Raw genomic sequence first — 26,217 nt, 5'->3', positions numbered from 1 at the left:
CCAACGAGTTCTGTGTTTTCATTTCTGCTACCATTTACCTATTTTACATGAATATGCATTTTTATTTGTATCATATCAGAAAAACCTGAGTGACAAAGTTCATTAGATCATTTCTAAAAATAACAGGTGAACCTTGTAACACATGCATGTTAGTGAACTTGCTGAATGCAGCATTTCTCAGGCTTAAAAGACTAGACATAGATAACCTACAGTGACAGAGATTTCCCTGGAGACACTATTACTTTAAGCAGTGTTTGTAAGAACAGTGCCACGTACTCACTCTATCACAACATGTATACTTCTAACAGATGAAGAAAGATGGCTGTTTAAAATTCCTAGTAACATATACTTTCATCAAGACATGAGAGAGGAAGAGTGAGAAAGAGAGTGGGAGAGTCACTGAATTTAATATTCATTAAGCATTCATTCTAGATTGGAAAGTGCAATTCACCAAAATCAGAAAACAGCTGCTTTTGTCACTTGCAAATTCCTTTTTCTTTAGGGAAAAAGGCAGCTATAGCTTAACCACTAAGTAACAATTATAAAATAGTAATGGCAACTAATACATATCACACAACCAGATTCTCACTCAACACTTAATCTATCCATCACCCCATGAAGTCATGGACAGCCTCTGCAGAACTATTCACTATTAACATTTGGTTGGCTTCACAGGAGATTGAGGCATGGTGTGTGATTAAGTGACGAAATTAAGTGATGCAAATGTAAGGTCACAAAACTAATCTCGATATACCATTATACCACTCCAGAAAAATCTGATTTCAAGGGCTTATATTTTTAACAATTTGAAGAATGTTTTCTGTGTATATGTTGAGATTTCTACTTTACATTGTTGGGAAACATGTATTGTGAAACACAGAAGTGTTTTCCAAATAGTAGTTGGCAACAGTCATTCCAAGCATTTTCAGTTGATGTTACATTTAAAAAAATTTTTACTTAGGAGAGCACAACACAATGGCAGCTGAGTTATCTCCCCACAGAGCACTGTAACAGCCATCCATAGATCAAGTAACCACCACCTGAGCTATGGAAGCCAGGAGAAAGACTGCCGTGACTGGTTTAGTATAACAAAAAAATACTTTGAGAAAAGAAAGAAAGAAAAAATTTTCCCTGATAGTCATCCCTCAGCTTTAAGTAGTGTGTTGTGAAGATAAAAGCTTCACCTCCACCATGGAGGAGAGCAAATTAAATGCAGACCTTCTACATGAAATTCTGTACCATGTGGCCCGTGATAAAAACCAGTGCCTTGGGACCCCATGGTCCCTGCATGCAGACTAGGGTCTGTCGAGTGAGATTTTAGACATGTCTTAGACAGATGACTATATGACAGTCCCCACTACTCCTTCAACATGTGGAACATGGTAGAACAAGATCTGCTGCTTAGGGACAGGGAAGGAAGCAGAACAAAAAAAATCTCACCTTAGAAGCCGGGTATTGCTGTGAGACCGGGTGCCAGAAAAAGCCCAAAGCCTCAAACACTGGTTGTCACAGAGCCTTTAGAATTGCTCAAACATTGAAGATATGTGTCCTTCAGGGATGCATTGTTTTAGAGTACATCATCACTAGCATCATGTGAGCCTGGCGTGCATCCCTGAGACTGTACAGGGCCTAGGAACTGTGACACAGTTGAGACCCAGCTTAGTGACAATCTGTACAGAGAAGGAGAGGATAGTTCCAGCAGACAGAGCATATTAACCTGCTCTGGTGCCAAATGGCATTGGGATTAATGGTGTTTAAATTCCAGCCAGCATTTCACTGTAGTTAGTTACAGCATCTTCATGCTATGACTCCATCATAGGGGCAGACTGGTCTTAGCAGTGTAGGCTTGGAGCCTGTTGCCAACCTGTGCTAATCTGCGATGTGGGTTCTGAATACGATCTAGCCATGGATCGTTAGTGCCCACAGGTGTGGGCACTGGAAGTGTAGAGTGGCTAGTTGGGATACATTGACCTTTTAGATTACTTCCCTGGATCATTCTGAGCAGTGCAAACTGGCCATGGGAGAAATCCAAGCTCAGGGCAACACAGAGACAGCAATAACACACTGGCAGAAAACACGCTGCAAGCCTTGACCTAGGGCATGTCCTACTGATGAAGTACCAGATATATGCACAGGATCAGGGAAAATGAATACAACACTAAGAACTTCTGCAAAGAGAAAAAGAAAATTGGATGCAGATTATAAAGACTATTAAAAGTAACCTCTCAATGTGTAGATTGTCATATAGCATAATATGCCAAGAGGGACTAGTGTTGCGACGTATTTGGTGAAGCAACTGCCCATGATGCCAGCATCCCATATGGTGCCAGTTCATGAACCAGTTATCCAGCTTCCTACCAATAACCTGAAAAGAGCATCAGAGGATGAGTCCACTATGAGAGGGTCAAATGAAACTCCTGCCTCTAGGGTTGTCCTTCATAGCAATCGAGGGGGTGAGCAGGTGAATGGAAGATTCTTTTTCTTTGCCTCCCTCTATATAAATAGAACACTGAGTTTCAAGTAAGTAAATCCTTTATAAAAAAGATATATGAGGCCTGGAACAGTAGGCTAGTACCTAAAGTCCTTGCCTTGAATGCACCAGGATCCCAGCGGCCCTGCTTCCCATCCAACTCTCTGCTTATGGCCTGGGAAAGCAGACAAGGATAGCCCATAGCCTTGGGACTCTGCACCTGCCTCAGAGACCAAGAAAAAAGCCACAGGATCCTGCTTTCAGATTGGCTCAGCTCTGTCTGGTGCAGCCACGTAGGGAGTGATCCAGCAGACAGAAGATCTTTCTGTCTCTCCTCTCTGTGAATCTGACTTTCCTCTAAAAATAAGTAGAACTTGAAACAAAGGTGTTTCAAAAACTCTCAGGTAATCATTGTTTCACCTGACCAAAATAATAATCATAATAATAATTTAATACAATAATACTAAGCTTCCAAAAACCAGGTATCTGGGATCAGGCATTCTCAAATGCTTAATGAAGAGTTTGATATGGATTTTTATTTTGATTCATTTTGCTTTGCTAGGTTTTGTTTATTTCATTTATTATTCAGTGAACTTCAAATAAGCAGAGGAACTATTTAATATCCTAACCAAAACATTTAATATGGAGATGAAAGTAATTTTTGAACCAAACATTCAACTAGGAATTTCAGTAAATGAAATTTAAACTTAAAAGAAGAATAGGACAAATGAAAGAAATAATAATTCAACTTGGAGATAGACTCTGAAAACACAAAGTCAGGGGGCAAAAGGAAAAGGAAAAGCAGATATCATAAGTGATGAAGAAAGATTTATGGGGACTTTGGGACAGCATGGCAACGAAAATTATCCATGTTGTCGTGGTTCAAGGGGGACATAGAATGCCAAGCAAGTAGAAAGCATATAAAAGAGATACTAACAGTAAACATTTCAAAGAGGAAGATATAAGGACTACATTCAAGAAGCTCAGATTTCATCAGTCAGATTGTACTCAACCAAATCTACTATAAAACACATGGCCAAGTTTACCCTGTTTAGAGATACAGAAGATGTTCAATGTTGGGAAAAAATAAAAAGACTTCGCACACTAATTCATCTGATTGCAGACTGTTTAGCCAAAACCATTCACAGTCACTGGGAGCGAGACCAGACTCATGGTGCTCTACAAAACAAAACCAACCACAACAAACTGCCAGCCAAGAATTCTATGTTCATCAAAGATATTCTTAGATATTAAAAAAGAGGGTTTTTTAAATCTCCAGATAAATACTGAATTTGCCAGGTAATTCTTCAAACTAAAGGAAAATATGCTAATAAGTAAGAAGAAAAATATCAGAAGTTAGAAAGCTCACAGATGTAGGAGTGGATATATAGGGGCTGGCACAGTGGCATACAGGCTAAGCCTTGGTCTGCAGCATCTATATCCCATATGGGCACTGGCTCAGGTCCCAGCTGCTCCACCTTCAATCCAGCTCCATGCTTATGGCCTGTGAAAATAGCAGAGGCAAGACCAAGTTCTTGGGCCTCTGCCTTCATGGAGAAGATCTGGAAGAGGCTCCTGGGTCTAGGTTTTGACCCAGAACAACTCTGGCAGTTGCAATTGTTTGGGGAATGAACCAGTAGATGGAGAATATCTCTTTCCTCTCTCTGCAATTCTGCCTTTCCAACAAAAACAAACACACTTAGAAAATATATACGGACAAATTCAGTATGCTCTAATACAGTACTAATGGTGTGTACATTCACATATTTGGTAAACTGGTAGAAAAGTAAAATAATTTTAAAAGTAATAATTAGGGACTGGTATTGTAGCATGGCAAGTTAAGTTGCCACCTGCAGTCTGAATCTTGAATGCTCAATTTGTGATCCAGTTCCCTGATTAAATGCCTTGGAAAGCAGTGGAAGGTGGCTGTAGTCCTTAGGTCCCTATATCCATGTGGGGGAAACAGAAGAAGCTCCCGGGTTACTCTGGCTGTTGCAGCCATTTGAGAAGTGAACCAGCAGATAGGAGATTCCTCTCTCTTTCCTTCATAATCTCCATAACTCTGCCTTTCAAATAAATACATTTTAAAGTAATGATTATTATTATTACATAAATATATTGCTCAGAGATAAGCAAAGGAGAAAGCTGTAAACTGAAACATAAAAATTTTAAAAATGTGGGAAGGGTATTTATTACATGACTAAGTCTCCTGGCCGAGGTCTATTGTGAATCCAGTTCCTTGGAGAAAATGATAATAACTTCAGTAACTGAGTTCCTGCTTCTCTGTCTCTCCTTCTCCCCCTCTGCTAAAAATTAAAGATTTACAGAAGGATGAATGCAAGTACAGAGTTGTTATTTCTATCATCTATCTGCTTGTTTATCTATATTTATAATCAGTAGCAGTGGCTATAATTTCAAAAATCATTTGTTGTAATAAAAATATCTTTTTGTAGGCCCCATGATAGCCACAAAGCAAAAAAAAAAAAAATCTGTATTATATTTCCCAATGATAAAAACAAGGAGTCAAACCACACTATCAGAGAAAATCTCTTAACCACAAAGGAAGATTTTAAGAGAGAAGAGAAGAAAGGAAGCAAAATAGAAAACTAGAAAACAAGCATCAAAATAGCAGTAGTAATATCATACCTATGAATGATTATTTTAAAAACATACCATGAAAAAACAAAACGAAAATCAAGACCCAATTACATGTTGTCTACAAAAACACACATTACTCCCTAACACATGCAAAGGTAGAAGTTAAAAAGATAGAATAAAATATCTATGTAAATGGAATCCAAAAAAAAAAAACAACAGGAGTACACACTTTTGTCAGATAAGTAAATTTTAAATTGAGATCAGTTAAAAAATATCTGTACAAGAAGTACATTATGCATCATAGAGGAATAGCAATTGCAAAATTACATATACCCAATAGTGAAAAACCCAAATCATTAAGTAAATATTATTTGGCCTGAAAGAAGGGATAGAATCCACTACAAAGGTAGTAGAAGACTTAAACACCTATTTTTAGAAATCAACAGATCATCAAGTCAGAAAATTCAAATTGCACCCCAGGGGCAGGTATAGTGGTTTGGAATATTAAGCCAATGCTTCGCGTATTACATCCCATATTAAAGTTGTATCTTAAATTTCAGCTCTTCTGCTTATAATCCTGCCTCCTACAAATGTAGATAATGGCCCAGGTATCTGGGTTGGGGCCACTCTCCTGAGGTAACTGGATGGATTCCTGGTTTCTGGCTTTTTCCTGGTCCATTCCTGCTGGTGGAAAGTAGACTACAGGATGAAAAATTCTCTCTCATTCCAAGTCATTCACTCATTCCTTCATTTACTCTTTCATTCACTCATTCTCAGCTCCCCAACTCTTCCTATCTCTGCCATTCTTGCATCAAAACTTTTTTAGAAATTCATAAAATTGACAGATAATAATTGCAGAATATACATTCTTCTCAACTACAAGGAACAAACTACAAGACAGATTATATGATAGGTAACAAATGAAGTCACAATAAATTTACAAAAGCAGATATCATATTTACTATCTTTTTCTGAATAAAATAAAAGAACAAAAATTCAAATTAATAAATTTAGAAACAAATTCTTGGAAACTAAACAATGTATTGTTAAAGAAGCTACTGGTCAAGGAAGACATTAACAAGTAAATTTAAAAATTTCTTGAAACAGGTGAAAATGGTAACAAAATGTATAAAAAGCTATGAAATATATCAAAATAAGTACTAAAAATTTGGCAAGCAACGCTTACCTAAAAACCAGGAAGATTTAAACTAAGCAACTTACTGCTATACCTAAAGGAGCTGGAAAACAAGAATAGATCAAATAATAAGTTAGCCAAAGGAAAGAAATATTAAAACTCAGACCACAGACAGACAAAAAACTAAAAGACAAAACACAGAAAATCAATGAAATGCAAATGGAGGCACGTCAAGTGACATCAACAGAAACACGAACGATTGTTACAATATATAATAAATAACTATATAGCTGCAAATTGGGTAACTTGAAGTAAATTCTCAAACTTCTCAACACATGTCCTTCAGGTAGGTTGAATCATAGTGCAGCACTGTGCCTAAGCCCATCAACAATGAGCAGCTAGACTGTGAAACAATCAAGAGGCTTATCATGAAATAAACAAACATGGCACAACACATCAACAGAATAACTATCTGAACAGATGCAGAAACAGTATGTTATAAAATTGTACATATTCTGTGGCTGAGTAAAAAAATTAAGAAATCTTGCCTTCTGCAACAAAATGGATACATCTAGAAACCATTATATTTAGTGGAAGACATCAGTCCTAAGAAGACAAATATTATATGTTTTCCCTCATCGGTGATACAAAGACTGATACATATATATCACACACACACGTATATATACATATATATGACCTAAAATGACATTTTGAGATTTGATGATTGTTTACAGCTTTTATCTCTACTCCTGAGGAATGGTAGTTTGTTTTCTATTTGCTATTTGCTGAACTCTGGTGGACAGTTAAGCCTGTGATCATGAAGTGAACTGATAGTACATCATTGTACATTTTCATAAAATTTTTGACAAGAGGATAGAAGGTGGTAATACAAGCAGGAAGAAGGCAGTGTGCGAAGGATCATGATGTTCCTAAATCTACATCATGAAACATTCAGAGCCCAGCACGTTGGCTCTATGGCTAAAGTCCTGGCCTTGCAACCACTGGGATCCCATAAGAGTGCTGATTCATATCCTGGCAGCTCCACTTCCCATCCAGCTCCCTGCTTGTGGCCTGAGAAAGCAGTCGAGGACGGCCCAAAGCCTTGGGACCCTGCACCCACATGGGAGACCCAGAAAAAGCTACTGGCTCCTGGCTTCGGACCAGCGCAGCTCAGGCTGTTGTGGCTGCTTAGGATGTAAACCAGCGGATAGAAAAAAAAAATTTAATCTTAAAAAGAAATATTTACAAATTTTTCACCTTATGTAAACAATGAAAAAAACTGTTAAAATATGGTTCATATCTATGCATTGAAAGATATATAAATAGCAAAATACAAAATAAGTCAAAATATTTAAAATATGGTGAGGAGAAATGGGGTGTAAGAAATTTATTATTATCCATCTACTTTTTCTGTTTCTTATCTTTAACATTAATATTAGTTGATTACATATTAGTATTTCTTGATATAATGAAATATCCTTTGATAACCTCATTGTAAGTAGAAATAAAAATTATAAGCGAGCCTGGCACAATAGCATAGCATCTAGTCTTCACCTTGCATGCACCAGGATCCCATATGAGTGCCGGTTCTAATCCCACAGCCCCAATTCCCATCCTGCTCCCTGCTTGTGGCCTGGGGGAACAGTTGAGGATGGCCCAAGGTCTTGGGACGTTGCACCCACATGGGAGACCTGGAAGAAGCTCCTGGCTTCTGGCTTCAGATTGGCTCAGCTCTAGCCATTGTGGCCACTTAAGGAGTGAACCACAGGACAGAATCTTCCTCTCTGTCTCTCCTCCTCTCTTTATATCTGCTTTTCCAATTAAAAAAAATAAATCTTCAAAATATACATTTTGTATTTTAAAAACTATAAAAAACACATCCAAAACAGTAAGTTAAGAATTGAAGCATACTACTAACAAAAAAAAACCCCTTTTTTGACAATAACCAATAGAGCTTCATGCCTTGACTGCTCCATTTCTGATCCAGCTCCCTGCTAAGGGCCTGAGATAAATAGTGGGCTCAAGAGTGGGCCCCTGCCACCCACATGGGAGACCTGGATGAAACTCTTGGCTCCTGGCTCCAACCTGGCCCAACACTGACTATTGCAGTCATCCTGGGAATTAAATAGAAGATGGAGGATCTCTTTTTGTCTGTGTCTTTCTGTGTCTTTCTGTAATTCTTACTTTCAAATTTAAAAATAAATCTTTAAAAACAAAGAAACAAAATCAAAAGCCAGGAAAATCAGAAATACTACAGAAACAGATGAGATAACGTTTATTGTTTGCTTTGGAGAAAATGTTCTCTCCCCCTTCATATTTCATATTAATAATAAAATCCTGGAATATAACGAATGTTTCTTGATAACTGCCTGTTTCCCCAGTTTCTAAATATTATTTCACCTTTCATCAGAAAGGAAAGATAGATGACATTTAACCTACTTTGCAAGTCATTGTGCGAGATAACTACATTCCTTTCTAGAATGGTAAATGAAATTTTATTCATTAGAAGCATCCAAGCAAATGTAACTGAGACACCATTTCATTATTGCCTTCATAGCTCTCAAAGACTTTAAAAAATACCAGAATACATTAACTTAAAGCAATATCATTTACAGAGCATTCGGCAAAATGTATCTTACACAATTTCTGTTATATTTTGTTAATGATGACAAGATTAATTCAGAATTAAAGACAAAAATGAACTCCCAGCTTAAAATTATCAAGGCATATTCTTTGTTAAAGAACTATAAATTAAAATTAAGCATAATGGCTAATTTTAAAATGCAATTAAAATGTAATCTCATTAAAAGATTATCTATTGAAATTATTATTTTCTTACACTTATAATTGTTTAGAATATTTGTATTTTTATTCTCTTTCACTCACTCAATCCTGAATATTTTCATTGTGATGTTAATCTACTAGACTGGTATTTAGCAAATAACTATTATATATCTTTAGCAAATACCAATTAATATCTGGTTTAGAAATACCACTTATACATAAAGCACTATATAGGAGTATTTCATAGAGCTCATGGAAAATGTAGTAAAAATGAATATCTGGTACCAAAAATGTTTTCAAAATTGAGTTACAGTTACTTACTAATATATATTCTCTAAGCATTTTGAAGACTCCTTTTATACACATGAATTGGATGATATAAATATACACAGAAATACAAATAGTAGAATATTTATTGGAAAAAGAATTTCTCTGGATATCATTACTCTAGTACTTGCTTAAATCCTTTTCTAAATTAAAATGAAATTTTGCTAAAATTAGTAGCTATACCATCTATATTCTATTTACTATTCTTCATATAACCATGGGCTCATGAATAAACATCTATGAAATGGGAAATAAGCCATATTTTAGTTACAACCAAAAATAGAGAAAATTGAGAGGAACGTAGTGAAAATGCATAATGAGAGAGAAGTTCCAAAATCAAAGTCAAAACATCAATTTCCTCATTCTTAGTTTCTAACATTTGCAATGAACTAAATAATAAGTCAGCAGGGCCAGCATGGCAGTCATTGGGCTAATGCTCCACACTGAATTACAAGTATCCCTTGTGGCTGCTGGTTCTTCTCAGCTGCTTCAGTTCCCATTCAGATCCTTGCTTATGGCCTGGAAAAGCAGTGCAGAATGATTCAAATCCTTGGTCCCCTGTACACATGTGGAAGACTCAGAGGAGACTTCTGACTTTGGATCAGCTTAGCTATGGCCAGTGTGGCCATTTGGGGAGTGAACCAGAAGGTACAAGAACTCTTTGTCTCTCCTTCTCTCTGTAAGTATGCATTTCAAATAAAAATAAATAATTTTTTAAATAATAAAATTAGCACTATGCTTTATATGAACAGGGAAAATGTGGGATGAAAACAGTAAAATCATAAACATAAAAAAGAGTAATTTAATAAGCACTTACTGTGATGTCCATAAATACATATTAGAAAAGATTTAAATGGCAAAAATGTAGAACAAAGCCAGAAGATTCTGATTGAGTTTTTGAATTACCTAGTTAGTTATTTGCACAAATTAATTTTCCAACTAACTTGTGATAATCTTTATGCTACCACATTTTCAAGAAGCAAGTGAAATGTATAAAAAATAATTGAAAGTGAGTTGCCTTCAGAATAGTGAGATCTTGCTCCCTAAAAGTGTTAAACAGAACTTAGAAATTAATGATGTGCTATCAGATAAACAAAAAACTGCTACTGCTGTGAACAGGAGGGTGCAATTTTACGATTCTGCAAATCCATTCTAAATGATAGCTAACCTTTATTAAATGTTTATTTGGTGTTAGGCTCAGTGCTTATCACTTTGTTAATACTCACAACAGCATGTTAAGCCAGATGATATTATGACAGCCACAAAACAGAGACTCAGAGAAATTAAGGGACTTGCCTGGGTCGTCATCATCCATGAAGTGATACAGCATAGATTTCAAACCGTTTATCTCACTGCTGAGTTTCCACTTTAATTTCTGTATGATCATATATAGCTGTTTCATAAAATAATCAATGTACTTGTTGAACTCTTTATTTAGTGGAGCAATCAGCCCTTGCTTTTAATGAAAATTAAAAAAATAGTTTCTCTTAAAAACTAACAAGAGCAGGCAGTATTAGGATATGGTGGGTGAAGCTGCCGCCTGTGATGTTAGGAACTACATGGTCACTGGGTAGTGAACCGGCTGCTTCACTTCTGATCCAGCTGTGTGTTAACGGTCTGAGAAGCGCAGCATACTGGCCCAAGTGGAAGAACCCAGATGAACCTCTCGGCTCACTCCTGGCTTTGGCCTGGACCAGATCTGCATGTTGCAGATATCAGGGAAATAGAGTAGCAGATGGAAAATCAGTAAATCTCATTTTCTCATATTTTCTCTCTTTCTCTCTCTCTTTCTCACCCTCTGTCCCTCTTTTTGTCTCTCCCTATCTTTTCCATAAGGCTGACTTTCAAGTAAACAGGCAAAAAAAATTAAAAAAGAATAATAAAAAAAAAAAACTAGGAAGGAAAGTAGGAGGAAGAAAGAATATCATTATACACTTAGAATTTAAAAAAAAATAAAATAAAATGTACAGAGATCTATGTAAAGGAACCTTAATGTTTACCATTCTATACAAATGAAGATTCCATTTGTATGTATTTGAGGTTAATATGCTGCCCATATCAGAGCAACACAGCTCAGGTGTTCATTGTCTGAACACTGATTCAGCTTTCACAAGTGAGTGGCTCCTGGGAGAGGAATCTCTTTTCCTCCCATGTCTTTGGACCTCACAGCTTCTCAGCATCATCTCTAACTGCATCCTGCCTCTCTCTTCAGTCACAGCAGCCTGGACACAGTTAAGTCTCTCAGTCCCACACAATGGTCACACCCTGAGACAGTTCAGGGAAGCTCATAACTATGCACAGCTGTTATGCCTGCTAATTAAAAAAAAGATCAAAAATAAAGTTTTTAATAAGAATCAATGTCTGCTTAAATAGACAATGAATGGATCTTAAATTTCCAACTTTGTTCCAATGTATCTGTTAAATAGTTGTCCATTGCTATTTGGTAATTCAGATCTATTTCACTGGTGCTACTAATTTCTGACTTCACCAACTTTTTTACTTTAAACTGATACATTACATATGAGATAAAGACATAAATATAGTATAATGAGGAGTAAAAATTCCTTCCTTAACCAAAAATTGATACCATTTAGATAATATTCCAGCAGCACTGCTAAAATATGAGCCTATTTCAAAATCAATCATCACCTGACTAGACAGTAATATAAGTCTTACAATATTTTAGTAGATGATTGCTTCCATGCCAAATGAATATGTGCCATGCAAACATGTAATTACTAATCTGAAGGGTTTTTTTTTAATATTTATTTTGCTTGGAAAGTTAAAGTTACAAAGAGAGGGAGAAAGAGAGAGAGAATCTTCTATCTTCTAGTTCACTCTCCAAATGGTTTCAACAACTAGAGCTTGGCCATTCCAAAGCCAGGAGCCAAGGGCCTCTTCCAAGTCTTCCATGTGGGTGCAGGTGCCCAAGGACTTGGGCCATCCTACACTGCCTTCCTAGGGGATAAGGGGAGGGATGACTCAGAAGTGAAACCACAGGGTCATGAACCAGTGCCCACATTGGATTCAGCACTAGCAGGCAAAGGATTAGCTTGCTAAACCACCACTCTAGCCCCAGCAATCCTAAATTTTTAAGCAAGATTGTACTAATAGGTATTTTGTGTTCCAGGATAGTATGGAACTAATGTAGCTGTTCATCTTTCTGGGTTTCCTAAATAGAATATCTTTGTTGTTGACTCCTAGAACACTATTAAGGCAATGTCCATGCATATTACATTTGGCTTCCAGGCTTGGAATTGATTTTAACTTTTGCCATTAGTCATCAACCTATTGTAAATAGGCCAGTAATACTGTTTTTCAATGATTCTGCATATCAATGGCTGACAAACAGATAAATGAATACGTTGGAATTATTGAAAGCACTTTCAGTGAGTTGAGTGTCATTTCTAAATTAGATAAAGCACAAACAGGAAGCAGTTACTAACTCTGTGTCAGTGAACTCAATCTGTATGCCCTGCTTATTGGCTATTTGAAACAATGAGTTAGCTAAATTCAAAACAAAGACCTTTCTTCCTGGTTTTCCTGAATGGATGATCTAAGCTATAAGCTCCAATGGTACTAAAACAGGAAAGAGGCGTAGAAACCACAGAGTCCACGTTTTATAGAGGGATAAAACCAGATTCTAAGTGAAATCACTTGTACAGAACCAACAGAGCAGAAAACTTAAACTTCAAATGTACTAATTCCTAGATTTTTTTTTTCATGGAGTTCTTAACTGTATTACAATGTAAATTCATGTCATTTCAACCTTTTTAAAGTGATATTCCCCGCCCCAACTTACAACCTTTGCCTCTAAAGCCCAATTAAAATAGTCCAACAAAATAACAGTAATCAAAATTAATCAAGGGGATGTAATATTAAATTAGCAATGCACTTAATCTTATTTTATTATGCTTTTAGATGATGATTAAGATAACCTAAGTGTGAGACACAGTTCCTTTGTTTAAAAACAAGCCTTTGCATTTTTCTTCAGCTCATCTTACTAACAGAAAATAATTAACTGATTGAAACATTTAAAACAAGCAGAGTATAAAGTATTTTCTTAAGAAAAGCATTCATTTCTGGGCCTGGCTGCATGGCCTAGCGGCTAAAGTCCTCGCCTTGAACGCCCCGGGATCCCATATAGGCACAGGTTCTAATCCCAGCTGCTCCACTACCCACCCAGCTCCCTGCTTGTGGCCTGGGAAAGCAGTCGAGGATGGCCCAATGCATTGGGACCCTGCACCCGTGTGGGAGACCCGGAAGAGGTTCCAGGTTCCTGGCTTCAGATTGGTGCAGCTCAGTCCATTGCGGCTCACTTGGGGAGTGAATCATTGGACGGAAGATCTTCCTCTCTGTCTCTCCTCCCCTCTGTATATCTGACTTTGTAATAAACTGAATAAATCTTTAAAAAAAAAAAAAAAGAAAAGCATTCATTTCCACATTCCTTACCCTAATCAACAAATACTATTTTGACACTTAATCTGGAATAGTCACCCCTTTCAACATGAAAGATTCAGTGGTGAACACAAATAGACTTGTAACTGCACTGCCCTAATGGAAAATATATAATGCAGTCTTAAATAAACATCACACTAATTTATTAGTAGTGACAAGTGGATTGAGAAATTTGCCTTTACTTACAAGGTAAAGAAAATAATCTGATCCTGTGTTTATGTGTAGCAAAAGTAAAAGAAATAAGATCAGGGATGGTCAAGTCCAGAAGTTCTCAAGGGAGGTGACAATCTATGAACTGAATCATTCAAGCATCCAGTAAGAAGCTGGCAACAGCGGAGTGAGGGGATATTCTAGACCAAGAGCCTGTGGCTCATGTTAGTGATACCACAATGCCAGTTCCTGAAGATTTTAACATGTCATATAATTTCAATCAATACTCTTAGAAGTAATAACCTGGATTTTGTCTCCGAACTAAAATGACTACTGCTTAAATAACAAAAGCTGTATTGACAACTCAGCTCATTCTCCCCAAACAAAAAAAAAAAAAAAAATGAGCTTTAATTTTTTTCCATAGTACACTAGGCTTAAATTCTCTCGCTAATCTCCTTAAAGTTTCCATAAATGGAATTACCAATACTTTTCAAAAAGTTTGGTCTATTTATATACTTTTCTCTGTCTCCCTACCTAAACTCATCCTGGACTTATCACCTTTGTATTTATAATTTCCTCAGATATTTTTCTCAGAGACTATAAGTGACTATCTTTTTATTATCCTTTCAATCTTAGCTTTATGTCACCAAATCAAATTACTTCTCCCGTAGCGCAACACAATGCTTATCACATAGTGAGCACTCCACAGTGTCTCTTTTATATTTAGTTCAGAGAAGACAGACAAAAAAAGACTGGAAGAGAGTTCCCATACACTCATTCATTCCAAATGGTTGCAATAGCCAGGGCCAGATCAGGTGAGAGACAGGAGCCCGGTCATAGTCCAGGTCTCTGAGAGAGGGACAAGGACTCAACTAACAGAGATGTTATCTGCTGCCTTCCAGGGACCTCACTGGCTGGAGAGTGGAAGACAGCCCTGGAATACAAATCAAGACACATTTCAATAATCAGTACAAACTGGAAGCGTACTGGCAGCCATTTTATACTTTTCTAACTCTCCGTACAACCAAAAAAAATTATATTCTTGTGTTTAAAAATTGGATTATTTAGAAACAAAATTGTGTATCCAGAGTTATTCAGCCTGTGAGTGGCATTCTCTTTCTTAGTAAAAAATCTGTGTGTGATATTTTTAAAGCAACTTTTGATGTTAAAACGCACACACACACACATTTTATGATTATTTCAGACTTACCCTTCCAAAGTAAGAGCTGGTTAAAACAAATTTGATTAGATTATCCAGGCAGTGCCTTCAGGTTTCTCCAAAACTTCAAGTTACGGTAGTGCTTTAACCTAAAGTCACTGAAATTTTAACTTATCCTTGATTTTTTTACATGCTCTCATCAATACTGAGTTTAAAACTCTTCTTACATATAGTCATTCGCTAACACCCACATTGGCTCTCGAGTCCTGTCAGTAGCCTAGTGGTTTCACAGATGTAAAAGGAAGATCAATGAGTGTTTCAAGGATAGGGAGCTGCATGTTCGTCCTTGTAGTCATCCAGAGAAATGGCGGGTTGTAAATTGGAAGTCAGTAATTGGAAGCCTGTCTGGCTCTGACACTGATCTTGATGAGAAATTTCAAAAAAATTAACCCAGATTGCACTCCTTTGAGAGCCTGTTGTTGCTGAAACGTATAAATCTGGAAAGTGGCTTGAGACTGAGAAAAAAAAAAAAACTTCAGTTACAGATAAATAGTGAAAATATGAAAAATATCTTTAGAATCTAGCCCACTCTATTCAGTGTTGTGGATGGAAGAAATTAGAAAGATTAAAAAAAAAAAGTTCAATTGAGTGACATTGGAAGTGAAGTTTCACACTGACTGCCCAATGCATTTTTGCCTTGCTGACTTGACTATCAAAAAGTAATGAACTAAGCAGTAGAAAAGCTGTTTCCAGGAGCTAAGTAAAATAAATAAATAAATAAATAAAGTTCATTCTTTTAATATTAAAGGGCTTAGCCACAGTACAGCTTTCTAATTAGGTCAGCATAATCTAAAATGGTCTAAAATCCATCCCAGGTGGGAATATCCAAACTTCATAATTTTGCCCTGTATGCTCGCTCTATGACCTTAGAAGGTTTCGGAAGAGCAATAATTTATCCTTGATTCCTGGGAGATTGTGATATTTATAAAGGCAGCTGTAGGAAAAGAAAATGTAAAAACCCCACACCACCCAAATTCAAGGAGTAATAAAGAATGCAATTCTTGAAAAATATTTGTCCTTTCACTTTTTAGTTTACATTAAGACACACTGGCAGATTTCATGTTCGAGTTGATATGAGATGACAGATTGTTCCGTTCAGAACACTGTGAAAAGCTGCAAGGTACATGATTCAATGTCACCACCTCAGCCTCTTTTTTTTTTTTTTTTTCAACTAAGAAAGTTCCTGGTCTGGGACCATATTCAATGCTATAGCATCTTTCAGCTTTAAAAACATCTCAGTGGAAAGGTTTAGAGTCCCATACAAAATCACTCTGAAAGCATTTCCCTAGCTTTTCATGTTTGGTTTTAATTTCTTTCACTTAGTGAGATCAATTTCTCATTAGTGCTAAGCTGCATGCTTCCAGAGGAAATTGAAGAAATACCTTGTTTTGAGACAGGCTTTTACTAAAGTATTCAAGATTCTAGAAGAGTAAAACCTAATTTAAAATAGGGAAATATGTCATGAAAATACAGGTTTATATCTAGTTATAAAATAGTGGTTTTCAAAGTGTGGTTCAGAGGAGGAACATCCATTAAGTTTTTAAGTGGCTCTGTATTATCAAGAAAAATAGTTCATTTATGCTCATAAACATACCGGAGTACTAGGAAATACATTTAAACCAATGCAAACAATAAAATATTTACCAATGAAAAACTAAAGACAGCAAATGTAACACTATATAGGGGATACATGGGCCATAGTATATACTTAGTGATAAGTGTATACTTAGTTACTAAAGAAAGTCTTACAAACATGAGAGAGGAAAAATAGTTAAGTATGGGTGAAAAGGTAATACCTGGGGATCAGAGAGCCTCATCCAGTTGTAAGGTGATAGCAACAGGAGTTTCAGACAGGAAGTAATTAATCAGACAAAAATGAGATAAAGAAGAGTCTCCCCTAGAGGAGACTATGTGCAGTGACTTCAGATCATAAGCAAACAGCAACTTTAGAACATGAGTAATTCTTTTTGAATACAAAATAGGATGCACATAAACACAATTCGGAAACTGAGATCAGATTAGAAATCTAAGAGATTTAGACAACACAGATTATCTCACTTGTTCAGGCTTTATCGTAAATGAAGAGAGGAGACACGGATGGCTATGGAGTCAGCTACTGACGTCATCATATACCATACTATAAAGGATATGGGACCAGTGTGTTGAAATGGGGAGTGGACTGACACTGAAGGTAGTGTGAGTAGCAGAGCTAGCAATAGTATTGATGACTTTTGGCCCCAAATAAAGTTAATGGGTAGCAAAAGAAATGTACAAAGATATTTTAAGTCCAGAGCCTAACAATGAGAAGAAAGTTACATTATGAACACAGTATTCTAAAGAAAAATTAAAAATTTAGGAATCGGATAGCTCTTGCCCAGTTTAGACTGCTGAATCAATTACGGCTGTTCAAACATCATCTCTGGAGAGCAGTCAGTACCTTCCCCACCAACGCCATGCTCCACTCTACCTTTTTAAATGGAAGATTGTAATAGACAAGGCAGATATACTGACTTAGTGTTAATTGTCCAGATTTTTCCTTACTCTTCCAACCTCCAAATTCAAAGGATGAGAAGGGTTCTAAGCTGCCACACCCGGTAACTACAACAGTGTTATCTAACTCACTAATTAGACATTTGCTTAGGATATGATTTGCTGGGTAGGTCCTGCATCGGTGTGACTAGAAAGAGAGGAATGTTAGACAAAAAATGACAAGGTAGGAAGGAGAATGACAGGGAGAAAACCTGCACCCCACTATTGAGGAAGGCAAGTCTAGATGTTTCTCATGGCTCCAGTGAGCTCTGGAACAGGGAGGAAACATGAGTTTTCAGGTCCATGAGCAAAATGTCAGAGTTGGGAGATGAAGGACATTTGAAATATGCAACGCCCAGAGAGTCAGCTATGTAAGACAGCTGTGCAGTGAGGAGGTTCCAAAGACATCACAGACATGCCAACAACAGTTGACATTTAGAGGTCTGCTTTAGTCAATATAGCTCTTTGGAGAGTCCACTTCATATAGAATGGCAGCTAGATCCCCAAAAAGACAAACCCATTTGGAAATGCTTAAGCCACAGATCCCAAACTAGTTTTGTCTTCCTGAAGAAAGGGGAACTGGAAGAAAGAAGAGAAGCAGTATAGGAAGCACTCCTCCTCACGGGTGGAGGTTCCTGCATTGTAATCATCTATGTTGAGCTAGCAAAGGGGAAGAGAAAAGCCAGAAACTGAGACCAACTTTATCTTTGTGAAAACGGAACGTCACCAGAAGGCTGTGGGACCTTCCTGGGTATCCAAAAAGGGTAGAAAATGGATTAGGTAAAATGAAGTTGAAGGCAGTGATCAGAATAAGCAAAACAACTTCATGGTTGCTACCTATGACATGTACATTCTCCAGTTAGCCAGACACAAGGAAATGCATGTGAGAGGTATTTATAATATCTAGCACATCTAACTTGATGCATTTACTACAATACAGAAACAAAAATAAGAGATGACCTTATTTATAAGTCACTTATTATAAGTGAATTATGCCCTTCGCTTTAAAAAAAATCAGACTTTCCTTCTCTAAGCATAATTACATTATCCATGAAACACAATGATCTTTAGCCCTGAAAAGGAAGGACGCACACTCAGAATGCTGCATACGAATTCATGTAGTATATGCAAGGCTGAATGGGGAGGCCTGTTTAAGGAAACAAACAAAAAGACAGTGAATGCCATCCTCTATAGGTTAAATTTGCTGTGTTTACAACACATCCTCCTTGCAGAAAGAGCCTGCAGAAAGAGACCAGTTCAAATCTCTTGTTTTAGTTTTATTTTTCTTCTTGCTTTATAATCACAAGCATTTTTCTAAACACAGCTGACAAGCAGGCAGCTCTCTAATACCTGTCCTTCAGATCGCTGTGGATGTGAAATTATTCAGTGCTTCAGCAAAAATGGGTCTGTAGTTCCTAGAGGATGCTTGAAGTGATGCTCCAAGCCAGGGTGGAGGCCCATTAATTAAAGCAACTTCTGCACTTTAGCTTTCTAACAGCCGTCACACACGTCTCTCTGGGTCAGCTGAACTGTATCTAAAGCAAACAGCATGGTGACAGTGCAGCACTTCTTGAGAAAATATTGCCTCTAGCTTAAAAAATATGTGTAGATAGATAGATAGATCATACTAAGGAATAAGAACCTATTTTCTACCATATGCCTGAAACAAGTGTCTCTTCTTGTTACCTTTGATTTTTCAGACTCTATCAGCTTCTCTTGTGGGTCATAGCTGTCACAAAATGGTGGGTTTTTAGGCATAGCATTCTTGCATATTTACTTCAGGACTACGTGTAGTGGTTGAGAGTTTTATAGTAGAGCTCAGCAGGTTCACCTTAATCCTGTCTTATTATCGTTGTAATGATGTATGGATGGATGTATGGATGAAAGTATAGATCGATGGATTTAGAAGGCACATAGAAAGAGAAGGAGAGACAGAAAAATATCTTCTACTAGTTGCTTCACTTCCAAAATGCCTACAACTGCTAGGATTGGGTCACACCAAAGTCAAGAGCCCTGGAATATCCATCCAGATATTCCATGTGAGTAACAGGAGCTCAAGCACTTTGGCTATCCTCTGCTGTCTCCCAGGTATATGGCAGAACACTGGATAGAAAGTGTGAAGTAGCTAGCTATTTTAGCGATTTGCCCTTTCCACTTTTCTGCTTTAAGTGACTATAACCATATAACTGGAACTCTAAAAATTTGACAAAAATACTCCACACTAAACTTGGTAAATAAATAAGTAAAAATAAATAAATGAAATAAGTGCTTAATAAACATTATCCTATATATATAATACTGCATTTTTAAAAAGGTACTTGAGAAGGATGGGCCCAGTGTGGTAGCCTAGAAACTAAAGTCTTTGCCTTGCAAGTGATGGGATCCCATATGGGAGCCAGTTCTAATTCTGGCAGCCCCACTTCCCATCCAGCTTCCTACTTGTGGCCTGGGAAAGCAGTCGAGGATGGCCCAAACACTTGGCACCCTTTACCTGCATGGGAGACCAGGAAGAGGCTCCTGGCTTCTGGCTTCACATCAGTGCAGCTCTGTTCCTTTGCAGCCACTTGGGGAGTGAATCACTGGATGGAAGATCTTCCTCTCAGTCTCTCCTCCTCTCTATATATCTGACTTTCCAATAAAAACAAAAATAAATCTTTATAAAAAAGGAACTTGATATATATGCTTTAGACTTCTATTTTTTCATCCATACAATAAGGCATTTCAAGTATAGTCTAATATTTTAATCTGACTGCTTCTACTGAGTATCCAGTTTGTGGAAAACACACCACTTAGAGCAATGCATTGCATGTTTATGAAGACAAATGAAGGAGGATAAAAAATAATCAGGAAGACACTGAAGATGAAGAACACAGATCTGGTTGGAATCAGAGCTGTCGCTTGCTGAACATCCTTGAAGAAGGTAGTACGTGATGATATGTCAGAGTTTGTCAGTAAAAGTGACAAGCAATAGGGCCCAGCGGCGTGGCCTAGCAGCTAAAGTCCTTGCCTTGAATACACCAGGATCCCATATGGGCGCCGGTTCTAATCCCTGCGGCTCCACTTCCCATCCAGCTCCCTTCTTGTGGCCTAGGAAAGCAGTCGAGGACGGCCCAAGGCCTTGGGACCCTGCACCCACGTGGGAGACCCAGAAGAGGTTCCTGGTTCCCAGCTTCGGATCGGCACAGCACCAGCCGTTGCGGCTCACTTGGGGAGTGAATCATCGGACAGAAGATCTTCCTCTCTGTCTCTCCTCCTGTCTGTATATCTGACTTTGTAATAAAAATAAATAAATCTTTTTTAAAAAGTGACAAGCAATATTCCACTCATAAAGTGGTTAGGATCATTGCTTGAAATAAAATGTAGATGAAAGTTATTATAATGATCTATATATTAAAGGTAAGCATTAAGGGTAGATATTTGGTAGAACAGTTATGACATGCCATAAAATAGTACCTAGGTTTGAATCCCAGCTCCACACCCAATGCCACACCCCTACTAATGCATAAGGTACCATCAGATAGCTCAAGCAGCCCAGTTGCTGCTACCACCTGAGAGCTCTGCATTGAGTCCCAGGTTCCAGAACACCTGGACAATGAAGCAGCAAATGTCTTCCTAGCGCCCTCCCTGCCCCCGACCTCTGATAAGATAAATATCATTATAATATAAATATTATATAAATAAAATATGATATAAATAATATATGAATGTCCATCATTAGCAGAACTGTTTTAAACTTCTTTGGGGCTTACATTCTCTTATTTTGAAAAAAAAAAAACATATCCTACATTACACGAACAAACCCCATAAAATACATTTTTGCTATAACTGTTAAAATTACATGTATGATTTAAAATGCTAACATAACACCAAAGTTATTATATTCTCACATTTGTAACTCACATCACAATGGAAAATATGTTGAATTTATTACTGCAGTGCTGCATTATCTTGACACTGTATTGCTTTCAAATTTAAAATTTAAAATGTTGGCCCAGGAAAATTCTAAAGAGTGAGCGATATATAAAACCAGCCTGTTTAGTGTCTAGTATAGAAAAATGCAACAAACGTTATGCTGGAATTCTGAAAAAAACAAAAATTATGGAATGGGTTGCTCTAAAGAAGATGATTTCATATAACTGAGCAAGTGCTAAACATGAAGGACATTGAAAACTGTGTAATCTTACATGACAAAAGCATTGGTCTCTGAAGAAAGTTTTGGCCACAGAGAAGGAACAAGAAATCCTTTAAAGAAAGGAAGGGCAGCGTGAAGACAATGGTGTAATATGTTTGTCTTGATTTCTCATTGTAATTTCAAATTATTTTAAAACTCATCTAGAATATTAGCACAGTACCACCTGTGTTTGTGAGTTTGTGTGTTAATGCAACTAATAAAGGAAATCAAACATGTTTCCTGAGACAGACAATTTTGACAAGACAATTGGGAGGCCTATGCAATACAGGGAAGGTGATAATGATGTTTAACTGCTCTGCTAAACAGTGTGCTATTTGTAGACACTGAGAGGAACAAAATTTCAGAAAAAAGAATGATGATATCTGTAATCTGTAAAATTAAATTCTCTTCCCTTTTCCTTTCCTTTTCTTCTCTTTTCAATTTTATTTTTGATGATGTTTACATCATTGATTACAGTGGGAAGGGTCTAGGGTCAGCAGAAAGTGGGTGAAACCATTGTGTTTCCGCATTTTTTTCTTCTTTCTAAATCTGAGGAAAGGGGGAAGATAAGGGGAGAGGCCTAATCTACCCTCCAAACTGCCTCAGTGCCCGGGAATGGGAATGGCCACATGATGTCATCCTAAGGTCCCTGATGTGGAGCATGCTCCAAGGGTTCTGCTTAAGTGGTTTTAATAGTTCTGAAATGCTGTTGATTCTGCAGATCTAATGATGAAGATATCCTTACAAGGTCCAGTGGTTGACAAAAGTCCAGTTCTGAGTCTCCACTTGCCCTGAAATTTACTGTCATGATTCACTGGACTAGTTGACTAATTTGTTCCACCCTCCTTTCTCTTCTATGGTACCAGATGTCCTCTGCAGGCTCCAATGGTCTGACATATCCTCCATGCGCTTCTTTCTGGGTATGCTGTCCACTGCTCCATTAAAGTCACATGTGTCCCGTTTTGACACCTACACTCCATTGGTAGCCCACAGGTCCTGCCACTCTCCCCATGGTTGGAGTTGAGTCCAGCAGTTTAGTTGGGGAGACCCTCAAAGAAATCTCATCTGAGGTGATCTCAAATCTCTTGCACGTTCACCCACTTGTATAGGGTCCAGTTCATTCTGTCACCCACATCAGCCTAAGTCCACACTGGTAGTTGAAATTGCTAGGTTAGATTTATCTCCAGCCCCATTTCTTACACAAACCAATGGATGCTGTGGCCCAGCCGAACTCTGCACCTCACATACACCATTGGGAGCTGCAGCACAGAGTAACCCCTAATATCCCCCTTTGGGTTGGCCCCCAGCCCTGGTTTCTGTGCTTGCCAGCATATACAGTGGACTGGTCTGGTCTGTCCCACCTCCTATTCAGTTCTTGTACACATAATTGCACATTGAAGCCTAACTCATCCTAACTGACTCCATTCTCCAGCCCACACTCATGCCAGTGGGTGCCACCACCTGTCTAACCAGGTCTGCCCCAAGTCCTGGTTCTCATATTCACCAGTGAGAGTTGCAGCCCATCAGAGAGGTGCCCACAGTTTCCTTAATGGACCCACTCCCTGTTCTGGATATTGCATTCTCCAGGTGGTTCTGCAGTTTAGCTTGACAGGACTGGCTCTCAATCCCAGACTTTGCAAGCTGATCCTGTGGTAAAGCAAATCCAAGCTGCCCTTACTCTGGCTCATGCCTACAGCAGTGGATAAGTAAGTTAGCCCAGCCTAGCTCTCCCCATAACCCAGTTCACATGAAGGGCAACAGGTGTTGTAGCACTCCCCAGTTTGGTCTGCCCCCAGTCCCAATTCTCATGCTCACCAGCAGGAGCAGTGATCCAGCAGGAGAGTCCTCATTGCTCCCCTACTGGGTTCACACTACATGCCCCTCACCCCAGGTCTCACTATGCTGGTGGGTATTGCAGCCCAATAGGGCATAGCCCATCTCGCCTTGGCATTTGATGGTGGGTGCTGTAGCCTGGCCTAGCCTGGTCTGCCCCCAATTCTAGATCATGCTGGTAGGTGCTACTACCCATTCTGGCCCAACCAGCTCCCAGTCAGGGCCCTAATGTGAACTGGCTTGTGCTGCAGCCTGCCCCGGCCTGCCCCACCTCTCCTGGTTCTTACATCTGTCAGTGGATGTTATAAAATGGCACAGCCTGAACCACACCCAGACCTAAGCCACACATATGCCAGTGGATACTGTAACTTGGCCTGGTTTAAGCTGCTGTTTGCCTTGGTTCTTGCTTGCCCCTGCAGGGACTATGTGCTGACAAATGAGTTTCCCAAGCTTCTCTGTCAGCATCTTCTTTTTAAGCTATTTATTGGTGACTGTCAACTGACATCACAATTGTCTTCATGCATCTCTAAACCTTGCTGATTTTAACACATGCCATAAAGGTTTTCTGTTTCACCATCTGTTCTATCCTATAAGCATACAGGGCTCACTTCTTTATTTTCCCCTCTTTTACTTGGTCTAGCATTTTGTTCTTTTTCCAAAAAGTTTTTTTCTTCCATCTCCGTATTTATTTCTGAAGATTCATATTAAAACTTTTCCACTCAGGAAAAAAAAAACTTTTCCACCTGGAACTAAAATCCTCCAGTCCTTTTTTATTCTCCCTTTTGGAACTGCACAAGATTTATAACTCCATTTATAATTTTATGAGTTCATGGTTCTTCATTGATTAAATTGTTAGAACTTTATAAACAAAGATTGTGTCTCCAAACTTTCTTTGCATCTTCTACCATAATTGGACTAGTTCAAGGTATTCAGTAATCATTAATATCATTTGTAAGACATTTGTGAATTTTCTCCTAGATGCATACAATGATTGTGTTTCCTTGTTCTGATTAGAAGTGTTGTGCAATATTGTCATCCAACAACTTTAAAAAGCCACTGGTTTTCCATACTTTACTTTCTATCTTGGTAACTGGGAAAGCACTTTATTTTGGATCCTTTAATAAAAGTAGCACATTAAAGAACTCTCCAGTTGACTCAATGGATGGTATCTAACGTCAGTTTCTGGTAGTACTGAGATAGCAATTTGCCAGAATTTAAAAACTATGGGGAGGGGTGAGGATTTGCAATAACATTGTATAAGGGGTAACAAAAAAATAATAGAGAATATTGTCTTTTCAAACTTTTCCATATCTAGAATGTCATGGTAGGTATCTTTACCAAACCAGGTAAAAACTGCTAAATACTAAAATTAAAATAGACACGAGACAGCTGAATAGTAATCTATAGCCATTTTAAGGTGTGTAGAATCCAGCTGTATATAGATTAATAATTGAAATGTCAATGAAGTCGTCACAGGATGTGGTTTCGAACTTGCATTCTTTTTTTTTTTACTTTTAACATATTGGTTACTCAATACCATGTCAATTAATTCCATAACATTATAAATTGTTACTGATGTTACTGATGTTATGTCGGGGCTTTTAATTGATCGGGATGATATTCTACCGGCTCTACCTTCAGACCAGAGATGGTCTCCCCAAGTAACCGTTGAACTTACTGGACAATAAGATACTGGACTTTATGCTTGGTAAATGCTTACAATGAAATAATCTCAACTGAATTTGAACAGTGGTTATGCAGCAAGGTGGAGGAATTCACCATGGGGGAAGGGTTTGGGGAGGGGATGGGGGAATCCCAGTACCTATAAAACTGTGTCACATAATGCAATGTAATCAATATATATATATATATATATATATATATATATATATATATATATATATATATAAAACAAATACAAATAAATTAAAAATGAGAATATTCAAATAAAATCAATATCTTAGTTGAGATATTGTTTTTGGCACTACAAAAATATTATAGTTGAAGCTGTATAAGATATTAAAATTATCTCAAATATGCCACTTATTAAAATAAATAAAACAATGCTGTCAAAAATATCAAATTTATTGGAACAAATCTGACAAATAATATCTAAGGTGTTTATTCTTACAACTAAAAAGATTCCTTAGAGAAATTAAAGACATACTCACATGGAGAGAAATATCTCTCATGCTGACTCTAATACTGATACTATGAATATGTGAGTTCATATTTAAATCACACATAAATTCACTGAAATTCCCAGGAAAATCCTGACATAACATAATTTGAAAAATCATATAGAAACAAAGAATCCACATGGGAAAAAAAAAACTCTTAAAAAGACTTCATTAAAATAAGAAAGCTTCTGTAATCAAGAAGAGAATTTGGCATGAAGACAGTTAAGTAAATCAATAGAACAGAATAAAGAAATTAGAAAATTGACATGCACATAAATGGTAGCTATTTTTTTATTATTATTATTATGACACTAAGGCAGTAGAGGAACTCCTGTGTACTAATTTGGGTTAGTATAATAA

This window comes from Ochotona princeps, chromosome 4, assembly GCF_030435755.1.
Source record: "Ochotona princeps isolate mOchPri1 chromosome 4, mOchPri1.hap1, whole genome shotgun sequence".
Taxonomy (NCBI): domain Eukaryota; kingdom Metazoa; phylum Chordata; class Mammalia; order Lagomorpha; family Ochotonidae; genus Ochotona; species Ochotona princeps.
The sequence above is the reverse complement of the archived record's forward strand: the minus strand, read 5'-3'. Positions refer to the sequence as shown.